Here is a 17,477-nt window from a genome sequence, read left to right as displayed (position 1 = left end):
GAGGATGGAGGAGGAGGAGGAGAAGAAGAGCCAGGCCTGCATGCAATCCGTGGCGGTAAAACCAAATCTACATGGATGCCACGGGTTACATGCTTGATGGCTGTCAGAAGGTTCACCCAGTGGGCAGTAAAAGTGATATACCTTCCCTGCCCGTGTTTGCTAGACTACATGTCTGTGGTCAGATGTATCTTGGCACCGACACTGTGTGCCAGAGATACATTCACTTGCCGCTGAACATGGCCATATAGCTCTGGGATGCCCTTCTGTGAGAAATACTTCCTTCCTGGGACCTTCCATTGTGGTGTTCCAATGGCCACAAATTTTCGAAAGGCCTCTGAGTCCACCAGTTTATATGGCAGTAGTTGGCAGGCTATCAGTTCTGACAAGCCAGCCGTCAACCGTTGGGCAAGAGGGTTATCCGGCGTCATCATTTTTTCGGGCGGGCCTGGTTAGTACCTGGATGGGAGACCGCCTGGGAATACCAGGTGCCGTAGGCTTTTTTCCATTATGTTGTTGGCTTTGGCGACCTGCTGTATTTTTCCTATCGATTGCCCGAGGTGACCACCTTGGCTTTTGTCAAGAGAGTTGTAAGTAGGGTGCAAGATTGCCTACGCCCACATCACCCTGAATGCGCTCGATCTCGTCTGATCTCGGATGCTAAGCAGGGTCGGGCCTGGTTAGTACCTGGATGGGAGACTGCCTGGGAATACCAGGTGCCTAGGCTTTTTTCCTATATGTTGTTGGCTTTGGCGACCTGCTGTATTTTTCCTCTCGATTGCCCGAGGTGACCACCTTGGCTTTTGTCAAGAGAGTTGTAAGTAGGGTGCAAGATCGCCTACGGCTACATCACCCTGAATGCGCTCGATCTTGTCTAATCTCGGATGCTAAGCAGGGTCTGGCCTGGTTAGTACCTGCATGGGAGACCGCCTGGGAATACCAGGTGCCGTAGGCTTTTTTCCATTATGTTGTTGGCTTTGGCGACCTGCTGTATTTTTCCTCTCCATTGCCCGAGGTGACCACCTTGGCTTTTGTCAAGAGAGTTGTAAGTAGGATGCAAGATCGCCTACAGCCACATCACCCTGAATGCGCTCGATCTTGTCTGATCTCGGATGCTAAGCAGGGTCGGGCCTGGTTAGTACCTGGATGGGAGACCGCCTGGGAATACCGTGTGCCGTAGGCTTTTTTCCATTATGTTGTTGGCTTTGGCGACCTGCTGTATTTTTCCTCTCGATTGCCCGAGGTGACCACCTTGGCTTTTGTCAAGAGAGTTGTAAGTAGGGTGCAAGACCGCCTACGGCCACATCACCCTGAATGCGCTTGATCTCGTCTGATCTCGGATGCTAAGCAGGGTCGGGCCTGGTTAGTACCTGGATGGGTGACCGCCTGGGAATACCAGGTGCCGTAGGCTTTTTTCCATTATGTTGTTGGCTTTGGCGACCTGCTGTATTTTTCCTCTCTATTGCCCGAGGTGACCACCTTGGCTTTTGTCAAGAGAGTTGTAAGTAGGGTGCAAAGATCGCCTACGGCCACATCACCCTGAATGCGCTCGATCTCGTCTGATCTCGGATGCTAAGCAGGGTCAGGCCTGGTTAGTACCTGGATATGGAGACCACGTCCTTAACCTGGTTGTGCAGCGGTTCTTGGGCAGGTACCCGGGCTTACAGGATGTTCTGAAGCAGGCCAGGAAAGTCTGTGTGCATTTCCGCCGATCATTTAATGCCTGTGCTCGCCTGGCTGAGCTCCAAAAGGAGTTGAACCTGCCCAAGAACCGCCTTATATGTGACATGCCCACCAGGTGGAACTCAACGTTGGCCATGCTGCAGTGGCTGCACACGCAGCGGAGGGCCATCAATGAGTACCTGTGTGACTACGGCACCAAGACAGGGTAAGGGGAGCTCGGTTTTTTCTCACCACGCCAGTGGGGCATGATCAGGGATGCATGCACTGTCCTGTCACCGTTTGAGGAGGCCACAAGGATGGTGAGCAGTGACAGTGCATGCATCAGTGACACTGTACCTCTTGTCCACCTCTTGGAGCATACGCTGCGTGGAATAATGGACAGGGCACTTGAGGCAGAACAGAGGCAGGAAGAGGAGGACTTCCTTGCCTCTCAAGGCCCCCTTTATCCAGACAGTGTTCCTGCTGTGCCACCCATCACACAGGAAGAGGATGAGGAGGAGGAGGAGGAGGAGGATGATTGTGTCAGCATGGAGGTGGAGGCTGGCACTCAGCATCAGCAGCAGCAGCAGCCGCAGTCTTGTAGGGATGATTTACAGTCCCAAGAAACCCGTGGACTTGTACGTGGCTGGGAGGAGGTAGCTGCGGATCATGTTGTCCTTAGTGACCCAGAGGACTCCGGACCAAATGCCTCAGCTAACCTACGCTGCATGGCCTCCCTGATCCTGCAAAGCCTGCGGAAGGATCCTTGTATTCTTCGGATCAAGGAGAGGGACCATTACTGGCTGGCCACTCTCCTTGATCCACGGTACAAGGGTAAGGTTGCCGACCTTATCTTGCCGTCGCAGAGGGAGCACAGGATGAGACATCTCCGGGAGGCCTTGCAGAAAGGTCTGTGCAACACATTTCCAGAGACTGGGAGGTTACAAACTCCTGGTCCTGGACAACGTGTTGCTGAGGCATCGGTCAGAAGGAGCGGTGGAGAAGGTGGCCGTCTGACCGATGCTTTCAGGCAATTTTTTAGTCCGCAGCCCCAAGGTATGTGGGGCTCACTTGGGGATGTTTTTGTTATTTGCGATTTATTTAGTTTACTTGAGGATTTTTTCCAATGGCCTATGTTATATAAGGCCTAATTGGAATAATGTCCTGTATATGAGAATGTTCCTTTCCTTCTTTATAGAGTTTTATGAAATTTTTAGACTTAAGAAATGGCCTGATGGTCTGATGATCTGACAGTGTCCTTTGCCCATGTGGAAGAGTAAGGTCGGGGAATGATGGTGGGCCCTCCTATGTTCTGGGTGCAGTTACTAGAACTGTGCGATCGGGTATGGGGGGTTGACCTTGTCCGATCGTGCTCTCCTAATGGGTAGGTATGCGACCGGATTGTACCATCAGATATGATCCCATTCAGAGAACAGGTCAGTTCTGATTCTCTAGAGTGTTTTTTAGTTTATTTTATTTTTAAGATTTTTTAATTCACAAAAAAGATCAAATGAGTATGAACCTATTTGTGAAACGGTTCGTGTCCGATTCCTTATAGCATTCGTGTATTTTATTTCATTTAGTTTCATTTAATGATCAGGGCGAACGATCATTTTTGCCCATTTCTAAAATGGCTGATTAGGAGCTGTAGCCAGGAGCTCGGAAGTGGGCGGTTACGTTCTGTAGCTAGTGAGTATTTAGGCGGTGGGTCAGCGCGCCGCCCGTACCCCAGGAAGAAGTCACTTTTGACGAAACTACGTAGGGTGAGCGGCGTGCTGACGTTACCGCCATTCCCCGTTGACCAGGAAGGACGGGCAGTGTTAATAGGAGAGAGCCGGCCGGCTCGTGATTGTACTTACGCTTGTACTCAACTGGAATTTGTGAGTTTGTTTTACTTTTATTTCGTTCGTATTAAATTTTTATGCGGAATTACGCTATGGGAGCCTTTCTTTCTTGTCTTATCTAAAAAATTCGGTGGAATGTGAGACGTTGTAAGAAAGAGATATAAGAGGTGGAGACGCCAGCAGAACCCATCGGAGAGACCAGGAACGATCGTTTTTTCTTCATGCCTGTATGATCTCCCTAAAAAGAGATCTTGGCAGCTGGTAAGCCTCATTGAAATAGGTGGTGGATAGAACTTCCTCTTTGGGCGCACCTGCTATACATCTGAAGGGTGTTTGTAAAGAGTCACTTCAAGGGACTTATTCCATACCTTCGTACTTCCCTCTCTTTGGACTTTTTATGTGCTTCAAGTTTGATGTTTTTTTTTTTTTTTTTTTTTTTTTTTTTATGTTTAAATTTTTTATTGAAGTATAGCAAATAATACATGAACTTAACTCCCTCGCAGGGGATTACAATGACGGTGTTGCAAGACAGGATTGAAAGCTCGGAGAGCAAAAAGACAAACCTAAGACAAACACTGAGAGACCTAAGGAGGAGATATGGACCCCTCCCAATAAGGAGGGGGTTCCCCGCCCGACACCAACAGTATCATCCGAATATTACATTTCGGTGTTCTAAGTAAACATCAATACGTGAGAAAATAGAAAAAAATAAAAAGAAACCTCCAGTCAGCATAAAAAAAAAAAAAAAACAATAAAAGGCCGCATAAAAAACATGAACAGCCGGAAACGACCTCTGGGAGGATCAAGGCCCCGACACCCCGACAGGGATCACGCTGTGTCGGGGTCTCGAAACCCCCCTAACCTGCTGATATAACCGGAGGACTATATGCCTAACATTAGCAAAAATTGACTGAGATAAGTAATGGATCAAGAGAACGTACAGTGAACTAGGTGCAGGCCTCTGAGAGTCCCAACTATTAACATAGCTACCATCAGCTTATGAAGAAAAGGCCCAGGAGTAGTGGGACCAACAGTGCGAAGCTAGTGAATCTAAGGCCACAAGGTGATAGAACAATAAAAATAAAATAAAATAAATAAGTAAAAAACTGCTATGACCTGTCCTGAGTCCCAAAAATCACCAAAACCCGGCTGAGCAGGGCATGGAGAGGGAGAGGATGTGGACAGGGTAGAGAAAGAAAAGAGTAGAAAGGAATAGGAAAGAGAAAGGGGAAAAAAGAGAGAGAGATAGGTGTACAGAGAGGTGTGCCTGGACCAAGGAGAGACCGTGGATAACATGATATAATATGGAACTGGGGGCTAAACAATAACCGAGCCCTGAGACTGGTCTTAAAGAAGGATCCCAATAAAGTTGGCCCAAGGTTCCCACACCCGCTTAAATTTGTCTATTTTGTCCAAAATTGAGTGAGAAGTTTTTTCGTTGAACATAATCCAAGTAATTTTTTGTTTAAATAATGGGAAGGAGACCCTGGGGGACTTCCAAGACCTGGCTATCGTCAGTTTAGCACCGATAAAGAAAAAATGAATCAGAACTCGGCTATGCTTAGTGGTTAGGGGTATCGCTTGATTCAGAAGGGCAATTGCAGGGGATTGCGGGATAACAAGACCAGTGACCCTACGAATAAGGCCAAAGGTCTTGTTCCAGAAGCTTCTAATCCTGGGGCACTCCCATAGAATATGGAGGAGCGACCCTAGATGGCCGCAGCCCCTAAAACACAGGGGCGAGGATTGGGGGTAAAATTTGGCCAGACGAGTCGGGACCAGATACCAGCGCGAGAAGACTTTGACGTCTGCCTCCATCAGAGAAATGTTAAGGATCCCCCTGAAGGCACTCGAGAAACAGGAGTGCCAAGTGTCCAGGTCCCATTCAATATCTAGGTCGCGTTCCCAGCTCAGCATGTAACTCGCCTTTTCCTTTGGATCGACCAAAGCAGAGTAGATCAGGGAAATGCCCCCCCTCACGTCCATGACTGACGAGCACCAAAGTTCATAAGGGGAAATAGAAAGGGGGAGGGGATGATGGGAAATCAGAGTGTGTAGGAAGTGGGAAATTTGGCGGAATCGAAATCTTTCTGAATCTGGCATCTCCAGTTTAGATATGCAATGCCCGAGTTTGAGTGGCCCAGACTGGTTGAGAAAGTGCCCTATTCTATAAAGGCCTTTATCTATCCACCACTGGAATGCTCTAACATCCCTCCCAGGTGGGAATGAGGGGTTATTGAAGAGATGTGTAAGAGGTCGCCAATCTGAGGTGAGAATGTTGGTCTTGAAAAGCGTGTCGCAAAGCGCAAAGGAATGGGAGAGGGTAGGGGCCATGATCGGGGGTCTAGATTTCGGGGGGCGCCACAACAGGTAATCAATAGTGTGTTTGGGGATAGCTTGTCTTTCCATAAGGAGCCAGTCAGGCTTTGGACCTCTGGAAAATACCGTAGAAATCTGGCAGAGTTGTGCCGCTTGGTAGTAACACCAGAGGTTAGGCAGCCCAAGCCCGCCTTTCCGTCTAGGTCTAAATAGCGTTGTCTTGGGGAGTCTGTGGTTAGACTTGCCCCAGGTAAATCTAATGATCGCTGACTGTAGGGTTTGGATGTGGGATTTGGGGACAGGTATCGGCAATGATCGGAAGAGATATAAAAGTCTAGGGAGAAGAGTCATCTTGACTGCATTGATCCTCCCAATCCATGACAGCTTGTGGAGAGACCACTGCTCTAGGTCCTGTTTGAGTTTCTTAAACATGGGTGGGTAGTTATGTTTATACAAGTGTTCGATGGTGTGCGTAAGCTGGACACCTAGATAGGTAATGGACGGGTTGCTCCAGGAGAAAGGGAAATGCTCCTTGAGCCTGTTAACAAGGTCTGAGGGGATAGAAACATTGAGGGCTGTCGATTTGGCCATATTAACTTGCAACCCGGATACCTCCCCAAATTTTCGGAGGAGTTGGAGAATGTTAGGAGTCGAGGTGAGGGGGGAGGTTATAAAGAGGAGGACATCGTCCGCAAACAGAGCGCATTTATGTGTTACCGTTCCGCATTTAACTCCCTGAATGTCTGGGTGGTTCCTAATGGAGATAGCTAAGGTTTCAATGCCGATGGCGAAGAGGAGGGGGGAGAGCGGGCACCCCTGTCTAGTACCTTTCCGAATCAGAAAGGGTTCGGAAAGGTGGCCCTGAAGTCTGATTCTAGCCTTAGGTTGGGAATAAAGGGCTCCCAGGAGATGGAGGAAATGTGGGCCGAAGCCCCATCTTTCTAGAACACTAAAAAGGTATGGTCAAGTGATAGTATCGAAAGCCTTTTGTAAATCTATTGAGAGGAGGAAGCCTTCCTGTGAGGGTCCCCCGTCCCAACCTGACTTAAGTAGAGAAATAATATCAACCGCCCTTCTTATCTGGTCCGGACCCTGCCTTCCTGGAATGAAGCCAACTTGGTCCTTATGGACATATGCTCCAATAAAGGAGCCCAAACGGTTCGAGAGAATTTTAGTCATTATCTTTAGGTCGTTATTAATCAACGAGATAGGTCTGTAATTGCTGACCAGGCTCTGGTCTTTCCCCGGTTTTGGTATGACCGAAATGTACGCCAAGTTGGCTTCAGGGTCCAAGGGTGACGCTTTGTTCAGGGAATTAAAGAACCGGGCCAGATAAGGGGACAGGATCTCAGAGTAGGTCTTGTAATAAGAAGTGGAGAACCCATCAGGACCAGGGGCGGAGTTGTTCTTAAGAGTCTTAATGACTGCTTTAATTTCAGCTTCAGAGATGGGGGCTTCCATCATTGTGCGGTGTGCTTCTGAAATCTTGGGGAGGGGAATGTTATCCATAAAGGTGTTAGATGACTGAGTGTTGTCCGGGACAGCGCAGGAATAGAGCTTCGAATAGAATGCATGGAACGCATTCAAAATATGTTTTGGGTTTTGTGTGAGCGAGCCTGAAAGAGATTTGATTTTAGGGAGGGCCTGGGTTCTAAATTTAGGGGACAGCTTTGCTGCAAGGAGAGGACCAAATTTGTCGGAATTAAGATAAAATCTGCCCTGCGTCCAATGCAAATGTTTTTCGGCGCTAGAGGTAAGTGCAGTGTTGAGGGCAATTTTGGCTGTATCCAGCATAGCCAGGGAAGAGGCCGTGGGATGCTGCTTGTGTGCTTTACTTAAGGCCCGGAAATTTTTCTCTAGGTTAAGAATGTCGATGTGTTTTTCCCGCTTAAGACGCGAGGCAAGTTGTATAAACTTGCCCCTCATCACCGCTTTATGTGCCCCCCATAACACCCCGGGGGATATGTCTTCAGTATCGTTGGTGTGAAAGTATTCCTTGATGTCACATTCAAGGGCAGTACGATGAGCAGAGTTGGAAAGCAATGTTTCCTTCAGCCGCCATTGTGGAGTATGCGATTGGGAGAGGCAGCCCGAGATTTTCAGGATAACCAAGGAATGATCCGACCAAGGCACATCAACAATAGTAGCGTGAAGCGCATGGTGTATATCTGAGGAGTGAAGGAAGATATGGTCTATACGTGCGAATGTCCTATGTGGAGCAGAATAGTGGGTGTAGTCCTGGGACGAGGGATTGAGTTCCCTCCAGGAGTCGATCATGCCCAAGGCATGAAAGAGTCTAGCAATGCGGAGACTCTGTTTGGGAGGTCTTTTCAGGAGAGCTTTATTAGGGGCAGACTTGTCTAACACATGATCAAAGGCGACGTTAGAGTCGCCACCCATGAGAACCTTTCCTTCCAAATGAGGGGAAAGAAAGGTTAGCATGGAGGAAAAGAATTGAGATTGACCCTTGTTGGGAGCATAATAAGACACAAAAGAGAAGAGGGATCCATTGATATGTCCCTTGACTAAAATATATCTTCCCTCCCCATCCCTAATAACCTGGGACAGTGTGAAAGGGGTGCGTTTTGAAATTAGGATAGCTACTCCCCTCTTCTTGTCATCTGCATTGGCCAGAAAAAAGGTAGGGTAGTTACGGTGCAGGAAGGAGGGATTAAAGCTTTTAGGAAAATGCGTCTCTTGAATGAGGACGACATCCAGGCTCTTGGAATGGTAGCTGTGCAGAGCTTTGCGCCTTTTCATGGGAGAGTTTAGGCCCTGTGTATTATGAGATGCGATCCTTAGTGGTTGTGGTTTGGGATCATCATCAGCCATGGGTGTAAGGGGAAAAAGTGCGAGTGCATGCCGGCTTTGCTTACCCGAACCAGGCGATCAATAGTCCCGACTTGTGAGATCCGATGATGACCCAGTATCCTAAAGGGTGTAAACCAGCTCGCTCTCCTTGGAGGCACCTGAGAGGGAAGAGAACCGTAAGTACCAGGAAGAAGGAAGGGACAGAGGAAAAGAGTGAAGAGAAAAAAGAAGAGAGATGGAGAGTCCAGACGGAAAAGCTGTCTGGATTCCCCAGGAGAGGTAGGGGGGGTTGCAGGTCCGAACCTGCTCCAAATCCCTCTGAGTGGCAGGGATCGGAAGGAGGGCAACCCGCAGCTGGGTTGCGGTCCCGGTGTCACCAAGGGGGGGTTAGGCCCCAGGGTAACAGCAGGTGGAGTGGCAAGCAGGCCCGCTCCGGCCGCGCGGCACTCGTCAAAAAAAAAGAAAAACAATAAAATGACACCTATAACAGGAAAAAAGGCACAACGTTATAAACATTGACAATTGGAATAACAAGTAGGTGTGACAACTTAAACATACACTTAGAAAACCTAGTGTAGGGGAAGGCCCCTAGGAAAGAGACACTCATACCCTGCGGGCATAATGAAGAACACTAACAGTGAGACTTAGTTGCAAAACAGGCATTCAGGGGCCTGAGGACAACCTCTGTGGAAGGGAGGGGGGGGGGTAGAAGGAGGGGGGTGGCGTGGGCCAGGTAGGGGCACTGTGGCCCTTCAGGAGAAATAGGTTGGGGGGGACCCCCAAGTCCACCTGGCCTGTAATATAAAAAGAAAGTTATCCATAAAAAAAACAAAAAACAGGAGGGGGGGGGGGGGGGGGGGGGAAGTGGAATAAGTCAGTCCGAGGTGACTCAAAAGTCAAGGACGTGAGGACATCACTTCCAAAGGATCCGGATAGGATATAAAGAAGCAAGCAGACCCGTAAGGGTCAGAGGTGGAAGACGTTCATCTTGGGGGGACCGTGTCACGCTGTCTCTTAGGTTGCTGCTTGACCCAGAGGGGGGTCAGAGGGCTCGATGGAGGAGGTCTTTTGGAAGAGGCCGGGCGTGTGTCCATTTGTTCGGAAGAAGAATCCTGGGAGATGAGTCCTAAGTGGAGGAGCAAGCGTTCGCCACTCTGGAAATCTGTGAAGCTGTGCGACTTTTCCTTATAATGAAATTGTAGGCGGAAGGGGAAGGCCCATCTGTATTTAATCATCTTCTGGGAGAGAACATCAAGTAAAGGTTTTAGAGCCCTCCTTTTTTGGATTGTTGTGGGGGAAATGTCTGCAAAGATTTGGATTTTGACGCCATTAAAAAAGATATCTTCCTTGTTGCGTGACCTTTTCATTATTTCCTCCTTGACCCCATAGTAGTGTGGTTTGACCACAATGTCCCGAGGAAGGCCGTCTTTACGGGGAAGTTGCAGGACTCTGTGAGCTCTGTCTAATTCCAGCCTCTGGTCCGGGATGTCAGGGATAAGGATTTTAATCAAGGATTTAACAGTTTCAGGTATATCCTCTTGCGATTCTGGGATCCCTCTGATGCGAAAGTTATAACGTCTGCTCCTGTTCTCTAAATCGTCGATTTTCGAGAGGGCAGTGTCTAATTGATCTTGTAGTGTCTGGATACAAGCAGAATTCTGATTGGTGCGGGCTGCATTGTCATCCATTGTCTGCTCAATTAAGTCAATTCTGCTCCCCAAGCTCTGGATGTCAGCCTTAATAGCTGCTGTAATCTGAGCAGCATTTTGGGCCAGACCCACTGCCAGCATGTCAGAGAAACTGTTCAAGAGCTGAGACACATCAGGGGGATAGTTGGGCTGAATAGGGGTAGCTTGAGGAGACTCAGCCATGCAGCTGGGAGGGTTGGAAAGCGGGGAGAAAGGGTTATCCGACTGCAGCCTGCCCAGGAGAGATTCTGTGGATGCAGGAGAGGGGGAGAGATGCTGGGGGTTACTCACTGGAGCAGAAGGAGATGTCCCCAAGGTTGTTCCAGGTGGGGGGATTGCGGCCTCGCCGCGTGTTGCTATAGCCGCCGCCATCTTGGGAGGCTGAGTGTCCGTCAGGCCGAAGAGAAGTTTGCGGCTTACGTCTTTCCTAGACGTCTTCCCCGGCATTCAGAAAGTCGCCCCAACTGTTCCGGAGCACGGGGATGGTCTCCCCGAAGGTGTCCGCTAAAAAGCGCGCCGGGAAAGTGCCGCGGAAGGCCGGAGCGGTGCGGAGCTCCCGTTCAGAGCATCTTCCCGGAAGTCCCGCGCATGCGCACCCAAGTTTGATGTTTTTATACACAATTTTTCTTGATAGTATACATTGTTTAATACTAGAATTTAACACGTCACATTGTTAATACTGTAATGTATAAGTTTTAGCGCAGCCTTATTTTTTGGGTTTGTGTCTAGTGTGGGTATCTCACATTGGGTTGCAGCAGGAATTTATACTGTTATTATTTATATTATCACTTTTAGAGTTTGTTTTCACCGGCTTAGGCCTTGTTTTGATTAATTGAGTTATCGTTTGGACAGCGCTGTTTTCCAAAAAGTTTTTTAGCCCCAAGGTATGATCGGTTCCAGCAACCATCGCCAGCGTCTGATTTACATGGTGCAGAAATACCTAGGGGCAAGGTCAGACTTGGACACCTTTCCCACCGAAAATCCTCTGGCTTACTGGGTCTTGAGAAAGGATCACTGGCCAGAGCATGCAATTGAGCTACTGGCCTGTCCTGCATCCAGCGTTCTTTCGGAACGCACCTTCAGTGCTGCTGGTGGCTTTGTTACCGATCACAGGGTGCCCCTGTCCACCGAATCAGTTGATCAACTGACCTTCATCAAGATGAATCAGTCTTGGATCACCCACAGTTACCAAGCACCTGAAGCTGATGTAACCGAATAATTTTTTTAGAAATATCACATCCCTTCAAGACTGCCTATGCTGATGCTGAGTGACTGTCCTGTTATGTTGATTGTCTATCCTCTTCCTCCTCCGCTGATATGTTGGAAAAACATTTTTGGTTCTGGGTGATGCCACCAGCCCAATTTTTTTGCCCCTCTTTAACAGGGGCATTTAATTACAATTTTTGATGCAATGCTTTGCAGCAGGGCTAATTCCTGCACTAAAACTAGAGTATATGGGAGAGGTTGCAGTGTCGTGGCACCATCACCAGTGCCTAAGGCCCAATTTTTCTGCCCCTGTTTAACAGGGGCATTTAATTACAATTTTTGATGCAATGCTTTGCAGCAGGGCTAATTCCTGCACTAAAACTAGAGTATATGGGAGAGGTTTCAGTGTCGTGGCACCAGCACCAGCACCTAAGGCCCAATTTTTCTGCCCCTGTTTAACAGGGGCGTTTAATTACAATTTTTGATGCAATGCTTTGCAGCAGGGCTAATTCCTGCACTAAAACTAGAGTTTATGGGAGAGGTTGCAGTGTCGTGGCACCAGCACCAGTGCCTAAGACCCAATTTTTCTGCCCCTGTTTAACAGGGCGTTTAACCACTTGCCGCCCGCCCTATAGGCAATTGACAGTGGCAAAGTGGTTTCATAATCCTGATCGGACGTCATATGACGTGATCAGGATTATGAGCCCCCGGGGGCGCGCATCGCGGCGATCGTTGTTGCGGGGTGTCAGTCTGACACCCGGCAACTACGATCTCGGTAAAGAGTCTCCGACGGAGACTCTTTACCACGTGATCAGCCGTGTCCAATCACGGCTGATCACAATGTAAATGGGAAGAGCCGGTGATCGGCTTTTCCTCACTCGCATCTGTCAGACGCGAGTAGAGGAGAGCCGATCGGCTGCTCCTCTGACAGGGGGGGTCTGTGCTGATCGATTATCAGCACAGCCCCCCAGAGGATGCCCACACTGGACCACCAGGGATGCCACCAGACCACCAGGGAAAAGGTAATCCTCCCTAGACCACCAGGGATGCCAGTCAGCACAATGGATGCCAATCAGTGCCCATAATGGATGCCAATCAGTGCCCACAATGGGCATCACTGATTGGCCTGCATTATTGTTTGGCACTGATTGGCATCTATTAGTACAGTATAACACCAATGCCGCCTATGAGTGCCCACCTGTGCCGCCTATCAGTGCCCACCTGTGCCTCCTATCAGTGCCCACCCATGCCCATCTGTGCCGCCTATCCATGCCCATCTGTGCCGCCCATCCATGCCAATCCGTGCCAGCTATCAGTGCCAATTTGTGCCACCTATCAGTGTCCATCCGTGTCGCCCATCCATGTCGTCCATCAGTGCCGCCTATCAGTGCCGCCTATCAGTGCCACATATCAGTGTCCATCAATGCCACCTCATCAGTGCCACTTCATTGGTGCCACATCATTGGTGCCCATCAGTGCCGCCTTATTAGTGCCCATCAGTGTAGCCCCATCAGTGCCCATCAGTGAAGGAGAAAACGTACTTATTTACAAAGTTTTGAAACTGAAACAAAAAAAACATTTTTTTTTTCAGAATTTTCTGCATTTTTTAATTTGTAGCGCAAACAATAAAAACCGTTGAGGTGATCAAATACCACCAAAAGAAAGCTCTATTTGTGGGAAAAAAATTATAAAAATTTCATTTGGGTACAGTGTAGCATGACCGCGCAATTGTCATTCAAAGTGCGACAGCGCTGAAAGCTCAAAATTGGTCTGGGCAGGAAGGTGTTTAAGTGCCCGGTATTGAAGTGGTTTATTACAATTTTTGATGCAATGCTTTGCGGCAGGGCTAATTCCTGCACTAAAACTAGAGTATATGGGAGAGGTGGCAGTGTCGTGGCACCAGTGCCCAAGGCCCAATTTTTCTGCCCCTGTTTAACAGGGACATGTAATTACAATTCTTGATATAATATTTCACAGGAAGGCCTGTTCCTGTGCCCACCCAGAGTAACTGTGAGGACTTATAGTGTTGTAGCACCAGCACCACAACCACCAAAGGTAAATTTTTATAATCGTTCACAGCAGGGCGCTCCAGCGCCCACCAAGAGTCACTTTGAGGGCTTACAATGTTGTGGCAAAACCAACACCTTGTTCCGCCATTTCTGCAGAGCATATAGGGCAGGCCCCTACTTTCAAACATCCAACTTACAAACATCTCCTACTGCAAACGGAAGGAGACAACAGCAAGTGAGATGAAAAAAGACGGACGGCAAAACAAATTATACAGGGGTGATAACCCTTCCCTATGTTTTCCAAAAAGCTTAAAAATAGTTTTTTTGACTGGAGCTACACTTTAAAAATGTACCAGTTGAAAATTACAAACAGATTCAACTTAACACAACAAACCTACACAGTCCCTGTCTTGTTTGCACCGCCTGTATACTGCTGTTCTGGGTATATAGGGCCTGGGGGCCACACGTATTTCCTTTTTTTAATATGGGTACGGGGTTCCCCTTAATAAAAACAAGACCCAAAGGGGCTGGTAATGGGCAGGGAGGGCTACCCATGCCATTTTTCTCAATGATTTTCAACCATATTGCAGGAACCAGATATAACATTAAAACCACAAGAAGTTTGAAATGACGTTATTTCCGTTAAATGTCATTTTGTGCAGGGACTGTTCTAAACACGGGAAACACATGGCACTTCACAGGCATACTATAGACACCCCCCAGGCACGATATTTAAAGGAATATTTCAATTTTTTTCCCTTTAATCGTCATTAAAATCAGTGCTCTCGCCAAAACGGCCATTTTTAAAACTTTTTTTTGCATTGACCCATGCCCCCTGGGGCAGAAGCCAGGTCCCCAAACCCTTTTTCGGACAGTATCTTGCATATTAGCCATTAAAATTAGCACTTTTAATTTCGAACGTTCGAGTCCCATAGACTTCAATGGGGTTCTAACCTTTGTACGAATTTGGGGTCCGTTCAAAAGTTCTGGTGCGAACGAACCGAGGGGTGTTCGGCTCATCCCTACTCAGGAGCAAGCACTGTTCCTTGCTGGTTGCAGTAGCGTGCAGCTATCATCTCAGCTACTTGGGAGGCTGAGGCTGTTGGATTGCTTGAGTCCAGGAGTTCTGATCTACCCTGTGCTATGTTGATTGGTTGTCCTGAACGCTAAGTTCATTATCAATATGGTGTTTCCAGGGGAGCCCAGAGCCAGCAGGTTGTCCTAAGGAGGGGTGAACCAGCCCAGGTTGAAGACAGAGCAGGTCAAAACCCTCGTGCTGATGATTAGTGGGATTGTGCCTGTGAATAGTTAGGGTAGAGCAGCCTGGACAATACAGACTTTTTTCCAACTATTAACTTTATTTTTATTCAGTGTTTCTATTATCTGTATTCCTCATTTATTTTGAAATATAAATTATAAAGTAGAAAATAGGTTGTAATGCAGATTACTGGTAGCCAGTCCCAGGGTGAAATTCCTGGGTGCCACTTATATACGCTCCTGTGATTGTGGTGGATCGCTCTCCCCGCAGTAAGACTGAGATGTTACGAATAGCTCCGGGTCTTGTTCTAACAATCCAAAGCCAATTGCTCCTGATCATGTGATCACTGTGATTACCCAGGGTTGTTTCTCCTCTGTGTAGGGGAAAAGATGCATTGTATCTTTTCCTCTTGGTAAAAGGGGAAGTCTGTAAACAAAAAAAAAAAAAAAAAAAAGAAGACGAAAAAAGTCAGTTTAAAAAATAAAATAAAATACAGTTTAAGGCAGGGGTGCCCAACCTTTTGAAGAGCGAGGGCCACCTAAGCAAATTGGTAACCGGTCACGGGCCACAATGAGTGGAGCATGTGCATGGCAGTACACTCTACTCTTTTTTTTTGCGGATCGGATTGGAGGTAGGCGTTTGTAAACGGACACAAGTCCATTTACATCTGCTACTCTTTAGAGGTGAATGGAGGGTCCAAATGGGTCGGACTGACCGCGTGAAAGGGGCCTATGGCTCAGTGCAGGTAACCTTCAGGTGCACTGCTCTGCACCTGTGGATCAGTTTGAAAGCAGCCCAGTAACCACTGCAGAACAGATATGCCCATAGATACACTGTGATTTTAGTAATAAACTTACTATTAATAACAGTATTCTATTCTATTCCATCACAAAACAGGAGGTCGCAGGCCACATCAGAGGGCTCTGCGGGCCACATGCAGCCCCCGGGCCACTGGTTGGGCACCCCTGGTTTAAGGTGATTGTAAATTAAATAATTTTATTTTTTAAATAACAAGCATGTTATACTTACCCAAGCAGCCTGGATCATCCTCTTCTTGGGTCTCCCTTTGAGTGACCACCATAGCAATTGACTTTTGTGCATGATGGCTCTCAAGCCGGCTCTGTGTGTCCATAAGACCCATGCGCCCCTCTCACTGGCTGTGATTGACAGCAGGGGGAGCCAATGACTCACGTTGCTGTCTCTGAGCCAGTGAGGAGACAGACAGCCGAGAGAGTCTTGTGTACATCACTAGATCAGGCTCAGGTAAGTATAAGGAGGGGCTTGTGGGGGAAGCTAAATGCAGAAAGTTTTTATGTAAACAGCTTTCTGCCTTTAGAACCACTTTAACTAGATCAGGATCGGGTTTTGTGTCAGTGTAAGTGTCATTTGTATTAGTTAGTAGCACTTGTGTCTTCTTTTCAACCAGATTAACTATGTAGCTACGGTATGTGTCTTAGGTAGGAACTTATTATAGCGCAACTTTAATTTGGACTATATTATATTTAGTGTCAGTTTGTGTAGGGCAAAAAAAAGCATAAAGTCATTTCTAATCCCTGCTACAGATTAGGGTTGCCATCTTTTCGTCAAGCCAAACCCGAACACTTTAGCAACGCACGGGAATTTTTATTGCAGTACACGCTATAGACACTATATGATTGTAGGAGACTTGGGACACCTTTGAGTTACCCTAGGAGAGTAGTAAGGAGGTGCAGATAGCGCGCTGCAGTGAACAGTGGCTGTGGCCAAATTGTTTTAACAGTGGAGAGGGGGGTAGACTTAAAGGGACATGGTTAAATAAAACAAAAACATTTGAGTGACCATAAAATATGATTAGATTATTAAAAGAAATGTCACAGTTAAAATATGAACCTAGCCTACCTTAAAAGTGGACACTATCAGTAGGGCAGTGGATGGTGTCAGTGGGAATGGGATGGTGTTAGTGGGGCAGAGGATGGTGTCAGTGGGCAGGGGACGTTGTCAATGGGCAGAGTGCGGTGTCAGTGGGGCAGAGTGCGGTGTCAGTGGGCAGAGTGAGGTGTCAGTGGGCAAAGTGAGGTGTCAGTGGGCAGAGTGTGGTGTCAGTGGGCAGTAGATGTGTCAGTGGGCAGTAGATGTGTCAGTGGGCAGTAGATGGTGTCAGTGGGCAGAATGTGGTGTCAGTGGGCATGGGATGGTGTTAGTGGGGCAGAGGATAGTGTTAGTGGGGCAGAGGATGGTGTCAGTGGGACAGAGTATGGTGTTAGTGTGTCAGTGGGGCAGTAGATGGTGTCAGTGGGCAGTAGATGGTGTCAGTGGGCAGAGTGCGTTGTCAGTGGGCAGAGTGCGTTGTCAGTGGGCAGAGTGCATTGTCAGTGGGCAGAGTGCATTGTCAGTGGGCAGAATGTATTGTCAGTGGGGCAGAGTGTGGTGTCAGTGGGGCAGAGTGCGGTGTCAGTGGGCAGTAGATGGTGTCAGTGGGCAGAGTGCATTGTCATTGGGCAGAGTGCATTGTCAGTGGGCAGAGTGCGGTGTCAGTGGGCAGTAGATGGTGTCAGTGGGCAGAGTGCATTGTCAGTGGGCAGAGTGCATTGTCTGTGGGCAGAGTGAGGTGTCAATGGGCAGAGTGAGGTGTCAGTGGGCCGAGTGAGGTGTCAGTGGGCAGAGTGCGGTGTCAGTGGGCAGTAGATGGTGTCAGTGGGCAGTA

At 48.1% G+C, this 17,477-nt stretch overlaps 1 non-coding gene and 3 pseudogenes across 1 annotated transcript; all 4 read left to right on the top strand.

The window, feature by feature from the left end:
- The first annotated feature begins 606 nt into the window (after positions 1-606).
- LOC143978971 (5S ribosomal RNA) lies at positions 607-724 on the top strand (annotated as a pseudogene).
- A 109-nt stretch (positions 725-833) lies between these two features.
- On the top strand, positions 834-952 carry LOC143979129 (5S ribosomal RNA; annotated as a pseudogene).
- Positions 953-1,061: 109 nt separating this feature from the next.
- On the top strand, positions 1,062-1,180 carry LOC143978542 (5S ribosomal RNA; annotated as a pseudogene).
- Positions 1,181-1,289: 109 nt separating this feature from the next.
- On the top strand, positions 1,290-1,408 carry LOC143978683 (5S ribosomal RNA). Its single transcript, XR_013273967.1, has one exon. It is a non-coding gene; the product is annotated as a 5S ribosomal RNA (ribosomal RNA).
- The last annotated feature ends 16,069 nt before the right edge of the window (positions 1,409-17,477 follow it).

Source organism: Lithobates pipiens, unplaced genomic scaffold, assembly GCF_037356315.1.
Source record: "Lithobates pipiens isolate NorthernLeopardFrog02 unplaced genomic scaffold, aLitPip1_a1.2 Scaffold_13, whole genome shotgun sequence".
Lineage (NCBI taxonomy): Eukaryota > Metazoa > Chordata > Amphibia > Anura > Ranidae > Lithobates > Lithobates pipiens.
This window is presented reverse-complemented; position numbering and strand designations above follow the sequence as displayed.